Source organism: Ailuropoda melanoleuca, chromosome 15 (assembly GCF_002007445.2).
Source record: "Ailuropoda melanoleuca isolate Jingjing chromosome 15, ASM200744v2, whole genome shotgun sequence".
Taxonomy (NCBI): domain Eukaryota; kingdom Metazoa; phylum Chordata; class Mammalia; order Carnivora; family Ursidae; genus Ailuropoda; species Ailuropoda melanoleuca.
This window is the reverse complement of record NC_048232.1, coordinates 720338-727724: the sequence shown is the minus strand read 5'-3', so window position 1 is coordinate 727724 and position 7387 is coordinate 720338. Positions and strand designations below refer to the sequence as shown.

General features: G+C 48.9%; 1 long non-coding RNA gene across 2 annotated transcripts; it reads left to right on the top strand.

Annotated features, from left to right (window-relative positions):
- The first annotated feature begins 2267 nt into the window (after positions 1-2267).
- LOC105239782 lies at positions 2268-7144 on the top strand. 2 transcript variants are annotated; one of them, XR_004620910.1, is made up of 4 exons: positions 2268-2782; positions 3240-3462; positions 5208-5466; positions 6353-7144. It is a non-coding gene; the product is annotated as an uncharacterized LOC105239782 (long non-coding RNA). The 2 variants fall into 2 exon arrangements; XR_858700.3 differs by having other exon boundaries at positions 5208-7144.
- The last annotated feature ends 243 nt before the right edge of the window (positions 7145-7387 follow it).

Below are 7387 nucleotides of genomic sequence, written 5' to 3'. Positions count from 1 at the left end.
AACGTCATTGTGGGGAGAGGAGATTCTGTGTGTGAAAAACACTGTGGAGATTCCAAGTGGTAAAGAGACACTATAATTATTAATGTTATTACATAAGAGCATCTTGGATGGCTGGACGGCCCTCTGTAATGCAACGTTCCTCTGGCAGGAACGACAGATGACAGCCTGAGAGCAGGGTCGCCCGGCTTGCACACGGGGGCAGCGCACCACGCTCCCGGCCACACGCTCTGTCCTCCCTGTCTGAGAAACCTCTTCTCTCTCCCTGCCCTCACTCCGTGATGCTGCTGTTTCTTCTCCTGTTGTGGCCTTCGCAGCCAAACTTCTTGAAACGGCTGTCTGTAGTGGAGACCTCCAGCTCTGGCCGTGGACACAGCTGTTGGGTGCTTGTCTGTCCGGAGTAGAGCTCATCCAGCCAGTTCACACACTTGCGGTAACTGCCTGCATGAACGGATACAACCGGTAACCGACAGATTCACATACTTAGAAATTTCCAATTGAGGAAGGAAAGATGTGCAAGTGAAGATATAATTTACAGGCATACAATTAAGCCATATTTTCTTGTCTTTTTAAAAAAGATTTTATTTATTTATTATTTGATTTTTTTTGAAGATTTTATTTATTTGACAGATAGAGATACTCTGAGAGAGAAGGAACACAAGCAGGCGGAGTGGGAGAGGGAGAAGCAGACTCCCCACTGAGCCGGGAGCCGGATGCGGGACTCGATCTCAGGACCCTGAGATCACGACCCGAGCTGAAGGCAGACGCTTCACTGACTGAGCCCCCCAGGAGCCCCTAAGACATATATTTTTTTAAAGATTTATTTATTTTATTTATTAGACAGAGAGGGACAGCCAGCGAGAGAGGGAACACAAGCAGGGGGAGTGGGAGAGGAAGAAGCAGGCTCACAGCGGAGGAGCCTGATGTGGGGCTCGATCCCATAACGCCGGGATCACGCCCTGAGCCGAAGGCAGACGCTTAACCGCTGTGCCACCTAGGCGCCCCCGCAAGACATATTTTCTAAACATGTTCCAAACTGAGCCTTTAAACAGCGAATTCTGTGTACATATTTACGGAGTTAATAGCTTGTTTTACTGTTTTTAATTATGCTGCTTTGAATGCTTTGGAAAAGCAAAGGGCCCCAAGAGCTGTGTGAAAATCGAGGAATAAGCCTCATCCTCACTCTGCCCAGAGTTCACGGGTTAACGGAAGTCACCACCATGGTGAGTCAAATGGATTGAAATGTTGCACCGAGCATGAACAAAAATAAACCAGGACAGAGGACATCAGAGAAAACGGTACAGACTGGGGGAAATATTATTTCACGAAACTTTAAAAAAAATGTGGCAGGATATACGTAACATAAAATTTACCATTCTAACCATTTTGAAGTGGCATTAAGCACATTGGCACGTTGTGCTGCCGTCACCAATATTTCACGAAACTCTCGCCGTGTGCGTGTGTGGGCGGGTCGTGGGCTCTCATACAAAATGTATCTCTCACTGCGGGTCACGGTTTTTCAAAAAGCATGAAAACCCTGCACTAGCCCACTCTTCACGTATGTAAAATGATAGAAATTTCACCAACTCTGAGACCCCAGTGGGGCCTGAGCAAGACAGAAACCCTCTGAAGGTGAGATGATTCTAAAGAAAAGGGTACATTCAGAGAGTCGACATAATGAAAAATGTGAAATGCGTCTTTGTCTTTGTGTGTGTTCCACGTTTGTTCATATAACGAATGCATGGGGGTCGTACCCTGGTGGAGAGAGACCCCCAGAGTTGGGGGAAGGTTGGGAAGTGTTGTCTTGTGACACTGAGGGGGCACACTGGGCAGAAAGTGGCGGAGGGCCTTCCACGGTGGCCACAACCGTGGCGCCTGTCTTTGTGTCACAAGGAGACTCCGGTGGATTAAGGAAACAGTGTTTCCTACGTCTAATCAGAGTGACTAAAATACATCCAGAGGAAAACACCATTGTGATAATGCCGATGTATGGAAAACTCTAATTCTCTCATTCTGGTATGTGGTATCTAAGGTTATAAAGTTTTCAAAACAAACAAAGAAACAGAAATAGCCATCGCCATGGAATGCAGGGAAAAAGCACAAATGGTAAGAACTCCAAGTCTACTGGATTCAGTGTGGTGAACAGGGTTAAACATAAAGGCAGCTCCCTGAGAATTGGCAGAAAGCTGTAGGAGGCTGGTGCGTGAGTTAGCAAAGTCAGGATGACTTCCGTTCAGCAAACATTCACTAATACCAGTCACTGCCGACAACGATGAGGATACAAACTGTAAGATCTAGTTCCTGCCTTTGCGAAGTATATAATGAGCAGAAGAGAAAGAGCACCACGTAGCCGGGGTTTCTACGCCTTGCAGTGAGAGCTGCGCTCCAGGTGCACTCTGCAGGGGGCTGGAGCTTGGAGGACCACCTGCTCCAGCTGGCAGTGGGTTGGAGGCGGGTGTTCTGGGAAGGCTTCCCGGAGGAGGTCCAAGGGCCCGCGTTCCATCTTGGAAAGAACAGATGACTGCTTGCTGAAAGGAAGAGGGGAGACACAGAAGGGGAACCACGCAGAGGTGCGGGCAGCTTCGTGAGCTCGGGGAACTCTGGCTGCTCTATGATCAGGGAGGGGAGATTTCAAGCCCCATCAGGTGGTTGTGGTTAATGCTTAAAAACGGAGCCTGCTGTTTTTTGGGCTCTCCCTTCCTTGCGAGCTCCTCACTGCTGTGAGCAATAGAAGACACACATCTTTGAAGACTGGGTGGCGGTGTCCATTTCACAAAATACTGAGGTACGGAGTCTTCATTGGAGAAGCTCTGGGGGGAGAAGCCCGCGTCTCAGGAGACTTGTGTGAGCGCAGCCCGGGGCACCCGGCCCCCGCTCCTGCTCAGTCTTCCAGGAGGGGCTGGGGCCACACTCCAGCGGGGGCAGGGGTTGTGGAAGCAGGGGGTGACTGCCTGGGAGAAACAGGAGGGAAGCTGGTGGTCGCCAGGCACACTCTAGGCTTAGGACACAGGCAGCGCTGTCTCGACAGCGGCTTTCTCTCCCATTGCGGGGATGCCTCTCATTTCTTGAGTGTCCACACATGTTGGCTTAAAAAGAAATGTCCAGTGTGCTGGGTCTCCAAGATTAAAATGTTCCCAAGTTAATTTTAAAAAATGCTTATTAAGTCCAGTTCTCTGCCTGAAACATCCAAGCTGGGAAGTGTCTCCAGAACGTCTGTCACGTCAACTCCTCCTTCTTTCTAGGACAGCTACAGTCAGGCAGGCAATCGTGGTGGAAATGCAATCTTCGCCCAGGCCTGGAGGCAGCTAGGCACTGTGTAGGTCACCTATCCCAGGAGATGCCTGCTGGAAATAGTGAGAATGGAAGCCGCAGTTCCAGGCAGTATCCTCCACCCTGAGGAGTTCCTTTCCAAGGAAACACAGATCCAACCACGGAAGCCCCGGAGGACCAGCCTGGGTCTTCACGGTGGGTTTTCACAGAGGAGCTAGCCTAGGGCGTTACAGGGCACACCACACAGAAGTTTCTCAGAAACTTTCTTGAGCTATGGCCCCTCTTTCCAGAATTCCATGCTCCCGGAAACACTGCACCTCCCTCACAGGTCCCTTCTCCAGCTCCCTGCCCTGAGGCCTCCTACCCTGGGTTGGCAACTGCCATCACCCCCACCCACTCTCCCAGCCTTTGCAGCTTGGAGACCTGGGGGTCTCGCCCAGGACCCCTGTTCCTCTAGCCAGAAGGCTGTGGCAGAGCCTGGGGAGCAGTCCTCTCTCGCTGCTCTTGGGCAGAACATGCTCATGGGACATGGAAGATGACTTGAAACCCTCCATCTCATCACCATATTTTTTTATCTTGGGGGAATTTATTTTTTTATTTTTTTATTTTTATTTTTTTTAAGATTTTATTTCTTTATTCGACAGAGAGAGACAGCCAGCGAGAGAGGGAACACAAGCAGGGGGAGTGGGAGAGGAAGAAGCAGGCTCACAGTGGAGGAGCCTGATGTGGGGCTCGATCCCATAACGCCAGGATCACGCCCTGAGCCAAAGGCAGACGCTTAACCGCTGTGCCACCCAGGCGCCCCATATCTTTTTTTAAAGATTTTACTTATTTATTTGTCAGAGAGAGAGCACAAGCAGGGGGAGCAGCAGGTAGAGGGAGCAGCAGGCTCGATGTGGGATTCGATCCCAGGACCCTGAGATCCCGACCCAAGCCGAAGGCAGGCGTTTAAACGACTGAGCGTCCCATCTTGGGGGAATTTAAAACACACCCAGAAGTGGGGAGGAGTCTTAGGAGCCCCCATGTGAGGTGTCCATCCTGCAGCTTGAGCAGTTGTGAACTCACTAGCCTGTCCCATTATTCTTTACATATTCCTACTGACCACCTCCCTATTCAATGATTTGGAAGGAAATCCTAGACATAATAGCATGTCATTCATCAATACTTCAGTATGTATCTCTAAAAATATCTCCATTTTCAAGAGTTCCAAATTCACAGACAAGTTGCAACCACTTACACGTTCTACACCAGACTTACGAAGTAAGATTTTGTCATATTCTTTTTCTGTGTAGTGTGTGTGTGTGCCTTTCACTAAACCGTCTGAGAGAAACTCGCAGATATCTTCACCTGTCACCCCTAAATACTTCGGTTTACATCTTCTGGGACCAAAGAGATTCTCTCTTTTTTATTTTTTTAGAGAGAGCACGCACACAGGCTTGAGAGAGCAGGGGAGGGGGAGGGGGTGCACAGGGAGAGAACCCCAAGCAGACTCCATTGCTCAGTGCGGAGCCCAACACGGGCTCGATCTCACAGCCCTGAGATCATGACCTGAGCCGAAATCAGGAGTGGGGTGCTTAACCGACTGAGCCACCCAGGCGCCCACAGAGAGATTCTCTTCCACAGCCATAAAACAAGTTTATGAATAAATCCAACTCAGGAGACTTAACCTCACTTATAAGACTGGGATAGAGTCCATACTGGAGTCCCTACGTCCCTACAGTGTCCATCATAGCAAATGTCACTCTGATCCAGTACCTGGTGTGGGGTCACACACGGCATTCACTTGTCATATCTCCTCTGTTGCCTTTAATTTGGAAAAGTTCCTCAACCTTTCACTGTGGTTTATGACCTTGATATTTTTGAGGATTATGGGCCCATTGTTTTCTATGTCTTCACTTTAAATTTGTCATTGTTCCTTCTTGTTTGTGCACTTTTGGCAGGAGCGTCACTTAGCTGTGGTCATGTCACCTGATGTCAGTAGGCCACCATTATTGGGGATGTCACCTTTCAACCCTTGATTCAGATGGGGTCCACATATGTATCCGCTGTAGAAACACCCTGTCCCCCCTCGAAATTACTTAAGCATAAGCAATTAATGAGCTGTGAAATGGCAACATAACCTGTTCCTCAACGACCTTCCCCCAGTGGCTTTAGCCTTCATTGATGACTCCGCCAGGATCCCATGACAGCTGCAACGTGGTAATGCGTTAAATAATTCTTTTTCAAACTGTTAGTCAGCATTCTGTAAAGAAAAGCTTTCCCTTTTCCTTCCTCGTCTCTAGTATTTTTTTACTTACCCGTTTATTTGTATTTCTTGTATGAACTCAATGCGTTCTTTTTTCTCCCAATGTATTCTAATGTATTCCTGTCATTATTTCTTTAGATACTTCCACCTAATTTGACTAAGCTAGTTCCTTATTGTATTTCTATTTGGGTGGCTTTTTGGGGACAGAGATCCTCCAAAGCTTAACACCTTTTTTGAGTCCCCTCTTGCCTCATGATAAAATCTCGACTCACTGTCCAATCCAAATACCCTAAGTGGCTCACAAGACCCCTGGGGTTCTTCCTTGCTTGCCCCTCTAGGCTCCTGTGCCCTCCGCCCACCTCCCCAACTTGCCTTTTTGCTTTGTCAGGCTCAAACACTTCTGTTTTGACCTGGACTGGCTTCCCCCTCCCTGCCAGATGCTTACCCGTAGCCTCTCCACTCTTGTCTCCTTGGCCTTGGCTTACTTATCCCTTTCTCGGATCCCCCTGCAAGCTGGCTCTGGCCCCTCCTGGGCTTGCTCCCACCGCAGTTCCGTGCACACACCGCACACACCGTAGGAGCCTTATCCCATAGGAGCCTTACTGTCTGTCCACTTGCTTCCTAGGCTGCTCCTCTGTGCGATCTCCCCAGCACTCAGCACAGCCCCGCAGGGGGAGCAGGTATCTGGTGAGGACTTGTTTAATAAATAAGTGAGTAGTTCTAAATCATCAGGAATAGAGTTTGAGCCGTGTGGCTAAGCCACAAATGAGCTTGCTAACATAGAGGTAATTTTCAATGATGATATACACAATGTCGAGAAAAAGTGTTCATTTTTCACAGAAAATGCTGGGAGAATAAAAGAAAATGTTCTCAGATACTTGCTGAAATTTAGGCCTTTACGAAGAGAAAAATATGTTGGTTTTTTCATTGGGCAATTCAACAGACATTTATTAAGGACATACTATGCGCCCCCCCAACATACACACACACACACACACCTGGTGTAGATAACTACAGATGGTTTCTGCCCTGTGCAACTGACCACAGGCGGGCCTGACCGGCATGCCCGCAGCAAGTTCTAGCAGCGTCGTAGTGCTATGAATAGAGCACCATGACGACCCAGAAAGGAAACCAACTGTCGAAAAGGAGAAGATTTAAATGGTTGACATTTGAGTGGCACCTTGAAAATGAAGCCTGATTTTACCAGAAGCGGAAGAGAGAAAGGACAGTCCAGGCAGAGGGAAGAGAACAGATGGAGGGCACTGAAGAGCCAAAGTGCTCGGAAGGGAAAAGAGGCCCCAGGCTCAACTTTGCAAGCAGCAGACATCTGAGCCCATGCCGCTCCTGCTCTGTTCTTTTAAAGGACTGTCAGTGTGCCTGGGAGCCTCAGTCAGTGAAGAATCTGCTTTTGATTCAGGTCCTGGTCCCGGGGTCATGGGATGGAGCCCCACATGGAGCCCCCCAGTGAGCTCCTTGCTCAGCGGGGAACCTGCTTCTCCCTCTGTCTACTGCTCCCCCTGCTTGGGCTCTGACAAATAAATAAAACCCTTTTAAAGGACTGTCACTAAAGGGTACCATCCTGCAGTGTAAAGCCCGTCCTTTATTCATGACTACACCCAGTGACTCCCCCAGTGTCTGAAGAAATGTCTGTGAAGTGGGTATGATGAAGGTCAGGTGTCTAACCCTAGTGCAGGAAAAGACATGTAAGGATACAGTTGCATCGAGGACCAATTTGTGAAGGGCCTTCTGGTCCATAAAACACAGCATGGACTTCACCCTCCAGGGCCAACAATCAGAGGGGGACAGTGAGGAGGCTTTTTAAGGAAATGCCTGTTGGCACGAGTGGTGGGGTGAACAGATGTGAAACAGAGACCA